The sequence below is a fragment of the Myotis myotis genome, unplaced genomic scaffold, assembly GCF_014108235.1.
Source record: "Myotis myotis isolate mMyoMyo1 unplaced genomic scaffold, mMyoMyo1.p scaffold_m19_p_6, whole genome shotgun sequence".
NCBI lineage: Eukaryota > Metazoa > Chordata > Mammalia > Chiroptera > Vespertilionidae > Myotis > Myotis myotis.
This window is the reverse complement of record NW_023416368.1, coordinates 53,134,917-53,152,602: the sequence shown is the minus strand read 5'-3', so window position 1 is coordinate 53,152,602 and position 17,686 is coordinate 53,134,917. Positions and strand designations below refer to the sequence as shown.

Sequence of the window (17,686 nt, the reverse complement as noted above, 5' to 3'; positions counted from 1 at the left end):
AATGTTCTTGACTTACTGTATGTATTTAAATGGAGAGAAAGCTTTTAAACATGTGATATGTTTAAATGTGTTAATTCTATATACTTCTATACAGATTTTAATGTTTCAGTGTTACCGAGCTTTTACTTATGTAGCTTCTGCAAAATAAGTTTAAAATATATCTTATTTTTAAAGAAGTAGTAATGTTTTTCCCAAAGCTGTATTATTATTGGGATTTAGAAGAGAGATAATAGTGTCTATTTAATGAAAACGATCTCGCGAACTACTTATTTTAGACGCATTAATATTTTAAGTCATTATTGCATGTGTGCAAGTGTTACTTTCTATATGTTTTTACATTGACAGAATAATATGTTAAAGATGATCTTGCTAGGAGCCAATTTTCATTATATGGTTTGGAATCATATACATTCACTATGGAAACATGGTTTCCTAAGCTGGATCTCTTACTCTGTCAGATGTCTAAGGTAATTAAGAAAGTGAGGTTAAGGCAATTGTCTGAGTAACTGAAGCAAAGTACGCTGTCCCTTATTTGGAAAACAAGCTCAGTTAGGTATAGGTTAAGCTTTGCACTGGCCGTGTGCACAGCAAACAGTTCACGGTGTTTGTTCTACAGGCCCAATTCTTTGGTAAGGTCCAGTGAAGGCAAACTTGCCCTGGGGAATCTTCAGCGTTTTGTTATGCTTTCTTACTTCTAAGAGTTTGTACATTCTCACTCCTTAGTCTTGTGCTCTTTTTTCTCTCTTCATCTTCCATCTCACCTTAACATGACTAATCAATCAAAAGTACTTATTGAGGTGCTGCCACACAGGTAGCTTTCTGGTAGCTGTAAGGGTGCAAAGAAATATGATGCAGGTCGTTGTGAAGATGACACATAGACAAAGAAATACAGTGTAAAAGTTAAGAAGTCAAGCAAAAGATGTTGCTGTATGTTATATAGCTGTCAGATGGCATAGGGAGTATGCACTGAATTCAAAGGTCCGATGGAAACAGTTTCGCTGAGCTGGGCCTCGAAGAATGGCAGGACCTAGCTCTGGAGAAGAGAGGAGAGGACGCACAGAGCCATGGCAGAGAGGCAGAGTGCTTTTTTCCATTTTTCTTCCCGCTTCATTTCCCTCCTTTTCCTTTCCCAAAGTTGAAAGGTACCAGAAAGGGGTTGAGAATGAAAATTATGGTTTGGAGATGTGTTTGCTCAAATATTATAAAAGAAATAATTTATTTTTTCACCTTTTCCATCATAGTTACAATAAACCTTGGAATATAAAATATGTATGAGTCTGAACTAAATCAATTCGAATTGGGTTCAGCTTATTTAACAAAAAAATAACAGCAGCTTATACAAGATAAAGGCTTATTTCTCTATTAGGTAACATCTGGAGGGAGGCTGTCCACGTATGGCAAACAGGCTTCATGGTCTCCTTGTGAACCCAGGCGCCTGTTTTCCTCCTCCACCCTCCACAGCATGCAGCTTCCTACCCCAGGGCTGCCTCAGGATCCAAGAGAGCTGCTGAAGCTCCAGCCAAAATGATACCTGGGGATCCAGGCAAAGAGCCCTCCTAAAAGCTACGACTGCTTTTTAAAGACAGCATTCCTAGAATTTCAGCACCATACTTGCAGTAATAGTTTATTGCAGAACTTAGTCATATGATTCTACCTAGCCACTGGAGGGCTTGGGATATGTGGCAATTTGCTGAGAGCTCACATTTGGATTTCTGTTCCTAAGGCAGCCAGCACTTTGAACACTATACAGCAGTTGTCAGTAGAGAAGTTGATGCTTGACTTGGGTTTGGAAAAGGACTTATTTGAACTCCAAATTATAACCTTCATGTTTTGTTATAATTTTGTTATTCTTAAAAGGGTGGTGGTACATGTTAGAATTTGGAGTTTTCTTTATAAATACAACATATCTACCTATTCTTAAAATTTAGTATTATGGGTGGTAGTATGGTTTCTGGAGTCAGACTTGTCTGAGTTTTAATCCTTACTTGACTGAATACCAGCCTAACCATATAACCTTCCCTCTCTGTAAAATGGGATAATGATAGAACCTAAACTGTGCAGTTGTGGTGAGGATTAAGTGGGGTAAAATGCTTGTGTGATGTGGTAGAAATAACTAACCTAGGTTTTATTCAAACTCTGCCATGATTTTGTGTGTGTGTGGCCATGGACATTCATATAATGAAGAAATTGGTTATCTCTGACTTCTCTCCTATGAGTGCTAAAATACGCTGATCCAATTATTACTGTCTGGTTATGAATGACCATTTCTTTTGTATTTACATAATGGAATCTGAAAAGAGTACTTACTTCAGATTACATTAAAACTTTGAATGAAAGGCTTTTATTAGAAGAATTTTTGAAGAAAAAACTCCGAGGGCATTCTTGTTGATTTTCAGACATCTGGGTATACCAAATAAAATATTGTACATATTTATAGCTAGTTTAATAATGTCCCAGGCCTAATTAAAACACAGTGTTTTAAAGAACTAATTGTTACAGAAAACTGTTTTTTTTTTTAAATGTAGCTAGGCTGGTAATAACCAATGATAGATGAATTTAATTTACATAAATTTCAGACCAAGAGAATATTTTAAAATCATGCCACAGAGGATTGCTTTAAGTTAAAAAGTTAATGTCATTATCTCCTCCTCTTATTTAAATTGTTTGGTTTACAATAATTGTGGAGCATAATAAGTGTTTTGAGATTTCCCTTCATGGGATTTTAATAGAATTTGATAGTCAGCCACCCTGAATAACTATAGTGTTATCAAAATTATATACATATTTTCTATGTAAACCATCTACTTCAAGTTCAAACACCTGTGTTCCTTCCTCATCAAAAGGAAGATTTAAAAAAATAGGTATTAGCCACTTTTTGAAAAATTCCAGCTAAAAAATCCTTTCTTTAATTTAAAAAGATTCAACTGTGTTGAAAAAAACTTTGGTCACATGATTTGTTAGACTTTTAGCATTTTGTCTGGAGGCTGAATTTGGTGTTTCCGTGTCTTCAAGAATTACACCTTAAAATTTAAAAGGAAAAGGCAGAACTACTTCTTTTTAGACTCCTCAACCTAGTTTATTGTTTTTGGTAACTCCTGACCTTAGAGGAAAACCCTAGCAATTCATGGCAACAGAAATGTAAGGATTTTGGAAACAGCTGCAGTTATAAACAAAGTCATCTTAATGAATACAATAACACTTAGCCTAAAAGATCTTTGAGTCATTGTTTGCTTTCTAAATCTCTTCATTTAAAGTATTAAGAAATGGTTTTCTTTTTTTCACATAAATCTTCTGGAAATAGGCATTGCTGCTATTCTAAGATGACTAATTTTGTTTCTTTTCATGTGAGACCAAGCGTGAAAGGGACTCCTTGCGTTGAGCTGAAGAACTAGCCAGCACATATTTTCATTCCCTTACCTAGTTGTTCTGTCTTTCCTCTTTGCTGTGGCTGGGCTGCCATTATCACCCGGCTTTGTAGAAAGATTGGAATAGTTAACTTAGGCTATTATAGTTGCCGAAAGAAAGAAATCTCAAACACAAATGGCATGTTTTAAGAACTTGGGATATATGTTTAGAAACTTCTTTTATTCTTCCTTTCTTGTACAAAAATATACTCAGTCACACCTAGCACAGTCAGAGAAGAAGCACATTAGCTTTGTTACTCATTGATGGCTGGGCAGCATTGCTTTTAAAATATCAGAGCAAGATCTCAAATATTAACATAGAAGGTTAAGGATGCCACCAGATATGCCTCGATGGTTAATTTGATTTTCCTGTAACTTAAATCTAGGACATCCATTTTTAATTTATGTTTATAGAATACCCATTTTGTGCAATACTGAAAACTATGCTGATATTTGCCCTTAATTTGCTCAAAATCTTAACCAACCCAAGTTATTCAGTTGAAAGATCTTGGTTTTCCCCCAAAAGTTCATGACCTGTTTATAAAACAGCCTTTTATTTTCATTGCCAGAACAAACAACTGAATTATTCAGCAGTGTTCAGTACCACCTTATAGGATGTTATCTTAAGTTCATCCTTTTTACTGTTAAGGACTTGATAAAACCAGGATTTAAAATAATCATATCTTACCCTAAGTTCAAACGATGGGGAGCTGGTTTCCATCTTATGAAATGGAACCCCTTGTCAGGCCATGCACTTCATTTCCTCACCTCTTGGGACAAATGAACATCATAAAAGCTAGATTGCTGAGAAAGACTACTTTCTCTTTAAAAAATACCATTGGCTCAGTTAGCACTGTGGCACAAAATAGGAAAGTACAGTATAAAATTAACATACAAGTACTGAATCTTTTCAACTCAAGGCACTTTTCTAAATACTGAAGCCAATACGCAAAGCATGAATACATGAAACAATAAATGACAATCAAAGGTTTAAGAAAGAGGGAAGACAAGAACTGCCTTTAATGCAGTGTTTTCTAAATTTCAGGCACCTTTATGAGTTTTACCCTGTTGACATATTATTTGTATTATTAGGTTAAATAAAACTCACCTTTAAAATTTAAATTGATTTTTAAGTAAAACTTTACATCAACACTGTAAATAAAAAAATATTGTCATGAATAGAAGATAACTGAAATAAATCAAGTGGAAAAAAACTAGTGTTAATTTGTAGCTAACCTCTGCTGCGTATATAAGGCTCTGAGTCCAATGCCTGTCCTCCTTTTGATAAAACAGTGAAGTTAGAACAAGTACCAAACCAAGAACTGTTCTTTCCTGCAGCCTGGATTTCTATGAAAAGAGAGTAAGTTTAATCACTTATTCTTTGTCTATGGGTCCTTTAAGTCATCTTGCTCTAACTCCCTCTTGGGACAGCACTGTTCTTAGACTTTGGGAAGCCCTGGTGTTTGTTTGTTTTTGTTTGTTTGTTTTTAACATTCTCAATTACTTCATCCAAAGGGAGAATTAACACCATTTGGGGAGGTCAAATGAGGAAACCCCTTGAATCAGAGACTCTATTTCTTTCCTTAGAGTGTTTTCTGTATAACACTTGTCTAGAAAAGCAGTATGCGTGTGTGCCCAACATGTTTGTAGAGTTAAAAATAGCTGCTATAATGCTTGTGTAAGAAAAACCCTATGATAGCTACATTTGGATTTGTTTCTAAAGCAAAGTCTTATGCAAAGTACAGACATTGTAAATAAAAAATGGTATTTGTTACTTAATACAAATGTATAGAATCATTACCTACTCCATTTTAGCAGCATAGTGGCTCTGTGTTGTCTGACAGGGCTTGTGTAGCAAGTAAATGCATTAGTCACAGTGACCATTTTTCTTGCAAATTTGTGACATAGATTTAATTATAGGAATGACCAGCAACTTACAAATCTAATTTTGGTGGAGGCTGAGGCAACTTTTTTTTTTTTTTTTAATAATGATGGATTTTTTTTAAAGCAATGATTTCATTACTATTTAAAGAAATCTACTGGTTTAGAACTAGCCAATTGACTGAAGTTATTTTATTACCCATTAACAAATGCCATGTGCTTTTATTTTAATTCTTATCAATTTTTAAAATGTCAGCATTCCCAAACTGGAAAAGTGCTGGCTTCTGTACCCATTTAGGTAAAAATAAATAAATATACATGTGGAGAGAGGGGCAGGATATTTGTAAAGGGCCTCCTAAGAAATATGATACTAACATTTGATTAAAACCAAGACTACATTTCCTTAATTTGAATCTACTGCACTACAGAACTGTTCTTAGACTTTGGGCAGCCCTGTTTGTTTGTTTTTAACATTCTCAATCATTTCATCCAAAGGGAGAATTAACACCATTTGGGGAGGTCAAATGAGGAAACCCCTAGAATCAGAGACTCTGTTTCTTTCCTTAAAGTGTTTTCTATTTAACACTTGTCTAGAAAAGCAGTATGTGGCCTTTAGTAGGAGATGCCCAATAGCTAGCTACAAGCTGATGATAATGTGGTAGATAGTTCTCATTTCTCTGCTTCTGTTTCTTTTTTTTTTTTTTTTAATTTTCTATATATTTTTAATGGCAAGTGACATTTGCTCTAAAAGCCAGATCACATTATTGATAATAGGTTTTTGTATATCTAGAACTTACATGGGAAGGGGATTGTTATTCTTCATTATTTAATATTCTGCTTATACTTTCTGTTTCAGCCTGTGGACTTTGGCAGATGAGTAGACTGCTGCTAATAAATAAACACTAAGTTGTTTAGCTTGTGCTCACAGAAATTCAATGGCTTTGATCGACCAGGATTGTTGATTTTAGAGGAGGGGGCCACTTTTCAAGTTCTAGATTTTGGGTTCCTACTCAGATTCACAGATGGCAGGCAACTACTCTTCCTGCTAACATTGTACCCAGTTCTGAAGGCACTGGCCAGTGGGAATAAGGACATGGGAGGTAGTGATTATTTCTTGAACCTCTGAGCCTGGGGTGGTTAATAGCTAAAAGTGGCAGAGATTTATAGTGCTCAGAATGTGTCAGGTACCATTCTGTGCACTGTGCAAACATTAATCTTGTAACCCTCATAACAGCCCCATTAGGTAGGAACAGTTACTACCATCCCATATTATGTAAGAGGAAACCAAGGCACCTGGTTGAATGACATGTGTGAGTTTACAGAGCATGTTCCTGGTGGGACCAGGATGGAAGCCCAGGCCGTTTCTGTCCAGAATCCTGCTCCTACCATATTGGTGCTCTCATGTATTCATCTTGCATCACAGGGATGAAGGTAGGGACCACTGGGTGGTGTTTTCTGTGGAGCACCTGGGTTCTGCACCCGTGGGAGCACCCAGGCCTTTTGAAGAGACCAGAAAGGAAGGGAGGGATTGAAATGCGGTGGAAGGTCCAAAGGCCAATCTGGGAGACTCGGCCACAGTGGGCTCTGTCTTGACTTTGGAAGCAGAATTCTTGGTGATGTGGTTTTCTGGGCAGATTTGCTTTTTTGTGGGACTCTAGGATTTAGAAGGAGTTTAAACGCTTTGAAAATATTATTTCTTTTAAAGATATGTTAAAATTCAGAGTTCAGAAGTTTCACTTGATTAGGCCATTCTTTCTCCCAGTTAGGTAGAATTATTATTATTATTTTTTCTTTCTTTTTTTTTATTGCTTAAAATATTACAAAGAGTATTACATATGTCTCCTTTTTTTTCCCCCGCCCTTGACAATCCCCTGGCCTCCCCTACCCCCCAGTGTCTTATGTCCATTGGTTATGCTTATATGCATGCATACAAGTCCTTCGGTTGATCTCTTACCCACCCCCCTCCTGCCTTCCCACCCTCCCCGGCCTTCCTGCTGTAGTTTGACAGTCTGTTCGAGGCAGCTCTGCCTCTGTATCTATTTTTGTTCATAAGTTTATAATGGTCTTTATTATCCAGAAATGAGTGAGATCATGTGGTATTTTTCCTTCATTGACTGGCTTATTTCACTTAGCATAATGCTCTCCAGTTCCATCCATGCTGTTGCAAATGGTAAGAGTTCCTTCTTTTTTACAGCAGCATAGTATTCTATCGTGTAGATGTACCACAGTTTTCTAATCCATTCATCTACAGATGGGCACTTAGGCTGTTTCCAGATCTTAGCTATGGTGAATTGTGCTGCTATGAACATAGGGGTGCATATATCCTTTCTGACTGGTGTTTCTGGTTTCTTGGGATATATTCCTAGAAGTGGGATCACAGGGTCAAATGGGAGTTCCAGTTTTAGTTTTTTGAGGAAACTCCATACTGTCTTCCATAGTGGCTGCACCAGTCTGCATTCCCACCAGCAGTGCACAAGTGTTCCTTTTTCTCCACATCCTCTCCAGCACTTGTCGTTTGTTGATTTGTTGATGATAGCCAGTCTGACAGGTGTGAGATGGTACCTCATTGTTGTTTTGATTTGCATCTCTCGGATGATTAGCGACTTTGAGCATGTTTTCATATGTCTCTTGGCTTTCTGAATGTCCTCTTTTAAAAGGTGTCTATTTAGGTCCTTTGCCCATTTTTTGATTGGATTGTTTATCTTCCTTTTGTTGAGTTGTATGAGTTCCCTATAAATGTTGGAGGTTAAACCCTTATCAGTGATAGCATTGGCAAATATGTTCTCCCATGCACTGGGCTTTCTTGTTGTTTTGTTGATGGTTTCTTTTGCTGTGCAGAAACTCTTTATTTTGATGTAGTCCCATTTGTTTATTTTCTCTTTAGTTTCCAATGCCCTAGGATCTGTATCGGTGAAGAAATTGCTTCGGCATATGTCTGAGATTTTGTTGCTTCTGTTTCTTCAAAACAAAAATTTGCCATCATCCTTTTGTTTATTAAGCTAATATTTGGGGGACCTGGGGATAATAGTGTGGTGAGCCAAACAATTTTCCTGTCTTTATCTGCATTACAGATTCTTAAGATGAGCCTATCAGGGCATATGGCAAGGGGTGCAGTGGGGGAGGAGGGAATTACTTCCCTCTTATTAATATATTCACTTCATTGAGTCAGACCCCACTGCCATTCCAAAATAAATCTGTACACGTGGAAAGAAGCGGGAAGGCATCTGAGGATGCATAAACTGTATAAACTTGTGGTTTCTACTAGTACCAACCAAAAAGAACCTTCCTTCTAATTACTGGTCTTTATGATGAAAGCAATGTTAGACATCCAGACTCTAGCATGGATGCAGCTTTTCAAGGAAACATTTAGCACTTTTAAAAATCAGTGGTATGTGCTGTTGGTAATGGCACGTTATAGTTGGCTGAAATTAAAAAATTAAACATCAAAATATTTCTTAGCTCTGATTCACTGCATATTGCCATTTGATTTTGTATCAATTTTATTGAAACATTTGTGGACTTCTGCTAGGTTCTAGAACTAAAACAAAACAACAAAAAGAATAATGTATGATTCTTGGCATTCTGGATTTAAATGTCGCTTTTCACAGTGTGATCCCAGACCAACTGATTCTTAATTTCCCTCTGGTGATGGGTGTTTGGGCCCCACAAAGTTTGAGGACTCCTTATTTTAACTATTAAATTTCAAGTAAAATATAGTAGATTATCATCTCCAAATTATTTTTAAACACTCTCCCATTTTTATTGCACCTCCAAAGAAAACTGGATTTTATTTAAATTTTTAAAAACGAGGTGTTTTTAAAAAGCAGAAACCACTGAGTATTTTTTTTTCTGTCCTTATACTTTTGCCTTTTCCAGAAGGTCATATGAATAGAATCCCATTGTCTGTAGCCTTTTGAATCTGGGTTATTTTACATAGCCTAAGTTTTTATGATTCATCTCTGTTGTTGTATGTATCTATCAGTAGCTCATTTCTTTCTACTGCTAAATAATACTGCATTTGGTATTTTACCAGTTGATGAGCTTTGCGCTATTTCCTATGTTTGGCGATTATGAATAAAGCTGCTTTGAATATTTGCGTACAAGTTTTTGTATAGTCATATGCTTTCATCCTCTTGGGGAAATACCTAGGAGTGGGATTGCTGAGTCAAACATAAGTATATGTTTAACATACAAACCACCAAACCGTTTTCCAAAGTGGTTGTACCATTGTACATTCTCACCAGGAATGTATGAGGAATTCTGTTGCTCCTAAGCCTGGCCAGCCCTAGGTATTAGCAGTATTTTTATTTTAGCCATTTTAATAGTTACATGGTAGTATGTCATCATAGCTTTAATTTATATTTCCCTAATGTTTAATGATGTTGGACATTGTTTTATGTGCTTACTTGCCATCTATATATCTTCTTGGGGAAGTGTTTGTTCATATCTCTTGCCTATTGTTTTATTGGGTTGTTTTCTTATAATTGAACTAGAGGCCAAGTGCATGGATTCGTGCACCGGTGGGGTCCCTTGGCCTGACCTGTGCCCTCTCACAATCTGGGACCCCTCAGGAGTTGTCGGACTGCCGGTTTTGGCCAGATCCCCGCAGGTCAGGCCGAGGGACCCCACTGGTGCACAAATCTGTGCACCGGGCCTCTAGTATGCATATAAGATCTTTGGTTACTCTCTTTCCACCCTCTCCCCCTCCCCTTTTCCCCCCTTTCCTCTGAGATTCATCAGTCTGTTCCAGATTTCCATGCCTGTGCATTGAGCATCTGCCCCCTGGTGGTGATTGCACGCCATAGTGAATGGTCGAATGGTCGCTTAGGCTTTTATACATATAGATTGTTCATTTTTAAGTATGTTTTAGATACCAGCCATTTATCAGATATGTATTTTGCAAGTGTTTCACTTTCTTAAGAGTGTCTTTCAAAGAGCAGAGTTTTAAAATTTTTATCAATTTGTTTATATTTCTTTCTTTTATGGCTTGTGCTTTTTGTGTCCTATCTAAGAAATCTTTGTTTAACCTAAAGTTACAAAGATTTTCCTACGGTGTTTTCTTCAGGGAGTTTTATAGTTTTTGTTTTTAATTTAAGGTCTGTCATCTACTTTGAATTAATGTTTGCATGTAGTACTATGTATGAATTGGGATTCATTACTTTGCATATTGTAGAAGTTTAAAGTTTTATGTCTATCAAAAGTATTTACCTTTTCCATATGGATATTTTCCATATGATAGTCCTTCCCTATCACCATGTCAGATAAAATTTTGCATGTACTGTCCTTTAGTTTTATAGTTAAAATGCATATCTAATCTATTTTTAAAAAAGCAAAGCCTATTATATGGGGGTTCAGTTAATACAAATCACAATTTGAAAGCACTTCACCTGATTATTGTATCAGGTTTTTAAAAATATATGCTTTTATTACGTTTAGAGAGAGGAAGGGAGAGGCATAGAGAGATAGAAACATCAATGAGAGAAAAGACCATCATTAATTGTCTGCCTCCTGCATCCTCCCCCCCCCCCCCCGGGGGATTGAGCCCACAACCAGGCCATGTGCCTTGACCAGGAATTGAACTGTGACCTTTTGGTTCTTGGGTCGACACTCAACCACTGAGCCACACTGGCCAGACTGATTATGGTATCATTTGTTAAAGAAGTAAATTTCTGCTGTTGCTGCCCCTGCCGGGGTTTTATCCCATGTAAGTCCATCTTTGTAGTGTTACTCTCATATCTACATAGTGACATATATGCTTGTCCCAGAAGATAATTAGATCAGCACTCATAACTGTTAAAAATTGTTTCTCTACCTTAGGATATTACACATGACATTAATACAATTACTTAAGATAAAATTATTTGTTTGAAGTGTAAAATGGAGATGTACATGGAATAGTGATTGAAAATTATAGAAACCTCATTATTTTTTTAAAAAAATTCTCATCCGAGGATATTTTTTCATTGATTTTTTTTTAGAGTGTGGAAGAGAGAGGGAAAGATAGAGAGAAATATTGATGTGTTCTCACATCAATTGGTTGCCTCCTGCATGAGCCCTGACCAGGTCCTGGGCCAGGAGGAGCCTCCATGTGCCCTTGACTGGAATCGAACCCTACAGTATGCAGGCAGACGCTCTCTATCCACTGAGCCAACTGGCTAGGGCATAGAAACCTCATTTTTATTTCTATCCATTTAATTTGCAAATGTGCATACAAACGAGTGGTAAAATGTGTCTAGCTTGAGGATTATGGAGTAAGGTGAATAGCTCTCTTGGTAACAGAGTTTCAGATAATAGAGGACTGGGTCTAGTAGTCGATATTTGTGGTTTGGCTTTCTTTTTATCATTGAGGAAATTCTCTTATAAGTAGTTATTTTATAAAATGTTTCTAGTTTTCACTTGAAAGTTTATATTCTTTTTATCCATGCATTTAGAAGCGATAATGTTTGTTAACATTATTGTGCTTCTGGTAATTTCCAAGAGCCAAGGCAATGCATCCAATCTTCTTCCTCGCCATCCTGTACATTGTTGTGAGATAAACTGTCCTCACATACTACTTTTGTATGTCACTCACATTCCCCATGCCTCCCGTGCCTCAGAATTGCCCACCACCTACTTGGCCATTTGGGGACCCTAGAGCAGCCTATCCTCTCTCTCCTCCTGCCTTTCATTCATTCCCATATTCACTGTTGATTCACTCTCTCCTCCCTCCCCCCGCCCAACACTTGGACCACTTTCCTGTCCCCCAACCCCCTGTTTGCTGGAATTATTCTCATCCTTCCCATATCCTATCCATTGCTCCTAAGCCTGGCTTTCCCTTGAAACAATTTTGCTAGCTTTTCTTTTATGGTTGTGTAGTTCTTTTGATGACTTTCCATCTAGATTACAACTGGTTAGTATAGATTGTAATTAGTTCGCTTAAAATTCTAACCTCCTGCTCCATCTCTAGCACTGCCTGTCATCTTGCTCTGCTTTTTTTCTAGAATTCTTGTTTTCCAACATCTATCTATCTATCTATCTATCTATCTATCTATCTATCTATCTATCTATCTATCTATTGTTTATTTAGTTAGTTCTTTTTCTGTCTCCCCCATTCAAATTCAAGTTCCAAGAAGGTATTTATTTGGTTTGGTTTGGGTCATTGCTCTGTCCCCAGCTCCTATAGTATCTAGCACATGGAAAGCACTCAAAATATGTTTGTTAAATGAGTAAATAGAATTCATTTTAACTTCTTTTCTTAATATATATAAGATTGTAAAATATCTTATATATAATATGCTCTGAAAATGCATGCTAATTATTACAATTATATGTTGAATTAGTTTTACAAGTGCAGTGTCACTTTGATGATTATGTACCAAGTTTTTCTTGCTTTAAAGTGATTTACATTTGTATGATTTTACTCCCAATAAAAAATGCTCCAGCTATAAGAAACTTATATTGCTTTATATTCACAGTATAGATTTAAATTGAGTGTGGAAACTAATTTCCACATCTAACTTTGATAATTGGTGATTTGTAAAGTTTCTTCTCACAATAACCCTTAAGAGTAGACTAGGAAAGGTTATCCCTATGTAGTAGATTACCACCCCATATGCTCTTATTGTTGAAATAATTTTCATTTTATATATATCAGAAAGTTTTCCATGAAAAAATGCTACAACTGTGATTAGTACATTTTTTTTAAAGAGTTGGAGATTTTAAAATAAGAATCTGTAAGTGCTTAACATTATATGGCATTGTAGATCATTGTTGCACTGTTGGTATTTAAGATATTTTCTTAAAGTTTATACTTTAACTTGTGAAATATATAATACAATTAAATTGACAAGTGTGAGCTGAAATGTACGCATGACTGAAAAAAAATTCTACTGTATCTTAGAGAAGAGGTATAAATATAAGTCTGAAAAATGGAAGAATCATTTCAATGGTTTATAAAAACAGATCAAATTAACATCTGAGAGGCATTAGAAGTACTTATAAAATAGAAATGACCAAAAAAGAAAGAAAAAGAAAAAAGAAAAGGAAAAAGCCAAGGTGATAATGAGGAAGCAGATAACTTGAACTCGCAATATGATATGAGAGCACATAAAAGCAAATACAGTTCCTTCTTGAGAAGCATCTTGTTACAGCCCCCGCACTTCAGTTTCATATGTTTATAATTCACAGTATTGCTTTGACTTTGGTCTTATCATCTTATCAGAGGTTAAAGTTTGTTCAATGAGATATAAAAAATAATAAAGATGTGACTTGGGCTGGAGGAGTTTTGGGGAGTGACATATATCTCTAAATGATGGAGAAAAATAGAGACAGAATTTTAAGATACTAAAAGAATGGATGAATAGTTAATCAGATATGATTTCTTAATGATAAAGTTGGTTCCATTTTCTTATGATAACCTAAAAAATACATATGTGCTATTTCTATTTGTTATAGCAGCCTAATTAGCCATTCAAAATTCCTGATCAGTAGCTGCTGACATACATGCATTTGGAGCAGGACAGTTTTTGTCTTTATAATAATTAAAGTCAGCAATAGGAAAGGTTATCTCTTGTTTATCACTCACCCCCGCCCCCCAAGTAGATTTACATGTTACTCTTTCTTTTCTCTTCATTTACTTCTATCTCTTCAAACTGAAGAGGAAAAAATGAGTAATGATCATGAAAAACATTAGAGATACGTAGAGCCTTCTCGTCTTTTGCCCTTGAATTCACAGGCATTTTCTTTCAAAGACAGTTGAATCCTGATTATGAACCATTAAATGCCTTCAGAATTTTGGATTCTTACCTAATGTAGTTTTAAGCCAAACAATGTTAAGGTCAAAATGTTATATTTTCAGTTCTAAAAAAATTGAATAGAAACTCCCACTAATGCAGACAAGAGGTTAAAAAAAATGTTTAAGTAACAGTAGAAAATATCTAGATTAGGAAGAACACTTCCTCTTGCAACAGAATGCAGTTGTCCTTTTGCACATATTTACAAGATATATTTGAAAAAGAGCATTAAGCCCTCTCTAGGAACAGTGTCAAAAAACGGTCTTTGGTCTTGAAACAAGTCTTCCGTCATGTCTGGCTTATTTTTCAGATTCTACCAACCTCGTGCCATAATCACTACGGGTTTTCTAGTGACAAAAAGATAAACTAATAAAAAATTCCGGGAGTATTATGCACCTGTATATTAGTTTTCCTAGATGTTGCTGGCCTTTCATTTCTATATGGGAACTGTAAGTAGTGAGTCACTTAAGTATGTATTTTGACATGTGTTTTTAAAAGTGCGATCTAGTTTTTCTTCTTAGAGACGGAGATGTTGGGTGCCACATAGTTCTTAAAGTTTTTCTTCCTCCACTGGAAATGACTCTTGATTATCTTGAAGATCTGAGACCTCTTTTTTTTTGGCATGATGTCTTCCCTAAACAGAATCATTTCTAGTAATATTATGTGTGGGGGTTTTTTGTTTTGTTTTGTTTTGTTTTTGCTTTGTCTATTTGAATTATTCATTTTTAAGATATCAAACTCCTAAATTTACTACTTCCTACTTCAGAAACGGATTCTTAATGTTCCAGAATTATATAAAAATATGTATTTTTTTAAAATTGTTGAGAAGTTTTGCCACTTTTTTAAAGACAGTTTAGAGACCTTAAATCAACTTGAAAACTCATAGACTATAAGTAAATGTGAAGACCGTGAATAAAGAACTGAAAGCTATAAAAAAAAAAAAAAAAAAAAAAGAAACGGATTCTGTGGCTCCATCTCTCAGGGATGGACTCATATTAATCATACTCATAAGCTAATGATACATAAAACTTATTGTCAATTTTTTTAATCGACAGTGGGGAAAATAATTAGGAGAAACTCTTAGACACTTGTGTTGATGCATTCTCTCCTCATGCTTAAGTTCACATGAGAAAATAATTTAATAAGCTTATTTGGTGGGAATGGAATTAGACGAAGGAGAGAGGTAAGAAGATCATTCCCAAATTTGATTCTATCAGGTGTTTTAAGTGAATGTGTCTGGCTCCACAACAAGGGTATGTTGCCCTTGGAAACAGACAGGTCCATCATTTGGGCCAGGGATCTTCTTTCCTAGATAGTTAGATAGGTGTTCTTAATAGTTGCTCTTAGGTTTTTTCTCACTGCATTCATTGCTGACTGGTTTTCCCTTTTATTGACCCACCATACCTTACAGTAAAGTCTTGCTGACATTGAAACCTTTCTAATGTTTTAAAGTGATTTTGCATTTCCTTTATTTCCAAGTTTAGAGACAGGGGAGATACATTGTCATTTTATCATGTATCATCTATATAGCTGATATGACCAATATGGTAGCCACAAGCCACATGTGGCTATTTAAATTTTAATTAATTAAATCTAAATGAAATTAAACAGTTCCGCAGTCACTTTAAGGACAAATCAGGTATTCGGTAACCACATGTGACTGCTGGTTACTGTTTTGAACAGTGAAGAATGTTGAACATTTTCATCATTGCAGAAAACTCTGTTGGACAGCACTGAAGAGAGATGTTTAATTGCCAAACTATCTACATAATTTCGTATCTAATATTTTTATGTCTTAATTTATGCATGTTTCAGATAGTAGCCCAACTTAGTATTCCAGTCTTCTCTAGTAAATTTGAAGCCTTTCGTGTACACCTGTTCAGCGAGACAGGGATTTCGTTGTTAAGATATTAGTTGGTTAAGTATCCAGCACTTAATAATTTTGCTTATTAAAAAAAATGCTCTATGATTAGAGAGAACCATTGATCAGCTGCCTTCTGCATGCCCCATACTGGGGATCTAGCCCACTACCCAGGCATATGAGCTGACAGGGAATCGAACTGTGACCTCCTGGTTTATACATAGGCAACCACTGAACCATGCCGGCTGGGCAGCTGATAGCTCAATTTTGAAAATGAAATGTATTTTAATAAACACTGCCTTTATAATTATTCAAATTATACATTTTTGGGACACTCTATATATATTATTAACCTTTGCTCCTGTTGAAAATAGTTTTTCTTTTAAAAAAGTTAACTAAGTAAAGACTTCATTTACTTTTATCAATATTATTGACATTTTAGCAGAGCCCTATTAATTTTGGCTGATGGTAGTGTCTCTGAATTATGTTCTACAAAATATGAGAATTAATGAAAAAGACTGATGTTTAATAGAACTTATAAAGTATTATAGACCTGATTAGGAGACAGTTATACCATACAGGAGAAATTTTCCTTTTTGTTCCTGTCCTCTATTTATTTACATAACTATATCCTTCATATCCTAGTCCTTCCTGAGAGAATTTTGTATCTCTATTTTCAAAGATAAATTATATCTCGATCTATTGTAATTTGACTTAGTATTTTATACTCTTCTCAATACCAAAAGCTATTTAAGGGCATGCTGTATACATACCATTGAATTCAATTGAGTACATTAAGTTGAGTGATGAAGAGAAATATAAGACAATTTCGTCTAAGAGATTTAGTGTAATTGAGGAAATGTCATGCATAAATAAAACATTAGGTGGGGGGACAGGAAAAACAATTCAAGTACTTAAAGTGTGGTAACACCAATTAAGAAAAGGAGAGCAAGACATGATAAAGTGAGCACGACAGGATTCGTGAAGGATGTTAAATGTGAGATCTTGAACACTGAGAACAACCCAAGTGGAGAAAGTCAACCTGAGAATGAATATGGCCCAACAAGGGTAAGGGCCGTGCCTGTAATGCTCATTGTTATCTCTCTGTATGATGTAATGGCAAATAGAGTGCTGGATGCAAAGCAGATGGTCAATATAGAATGAATGAATGAATGAATGAATGAATGAATGAATGAATGAGCAGTTACAGGCAAGAGACAGTGAAAAGAGGGATGTTTACTGGAGCAAGCCAATTCTTGTTGGTTAGTGGAAATTATGTGGGACAGTATTATGAAGAACCTTAAATGAGAGGCTAAACTTGAACTTGATACCACAGAAAGGCATTACTGAGGAGTTTTCAAGGAGTGTGTCATTCCAGAATTAGTATCCTAGCAGAAGTGGCCTGGCAGCAACGTGTGTGTTGGTGCGTATGTGTGTCAAAGGCTAATGTGTAGCCTCTTCTGAGTCTAGATAAGTGATGATGAACACCCTGGCCCGAGCCTTTGAGTTTTCTTACAAAGAAAGAACCACAAGCACAAAGAAAGGGAGAAACTTTCTTAATCATTTAGTCAATCATTTAGATCCCTAATATTAACCTTGTAGCTACTGCATGCAAGGTCCCAATACAGGAGTCTCACTACACAGCTTTGAATGAGGTATTCCGCCCTCCCAGCACTGTGTTAAAGATCGAGTCCCTGAGATGCTTAGCAGAGTGTCTGGCACATTAGCAAGAATTCATAGTGGTAGCTGCTATTATTACTGTTCAGCTC

At 36.0% G+C, this 17,686-nt stretch overlaps 1 protein-coding gene across 4 annotated transcripts in view; it reads left to right on the top strand.

Annotated features, from left to right (window-relative positions):
* Window positions 1-17,686, top strand: part of SLC10A7 (solute carrier family 10 member 7) — a 194,909-nt gene that overhangs the window by 68,682 nt on the left and 108,541 nt on the right. The gene's annotated exons all lie outside the window — the stretch shown is intronic.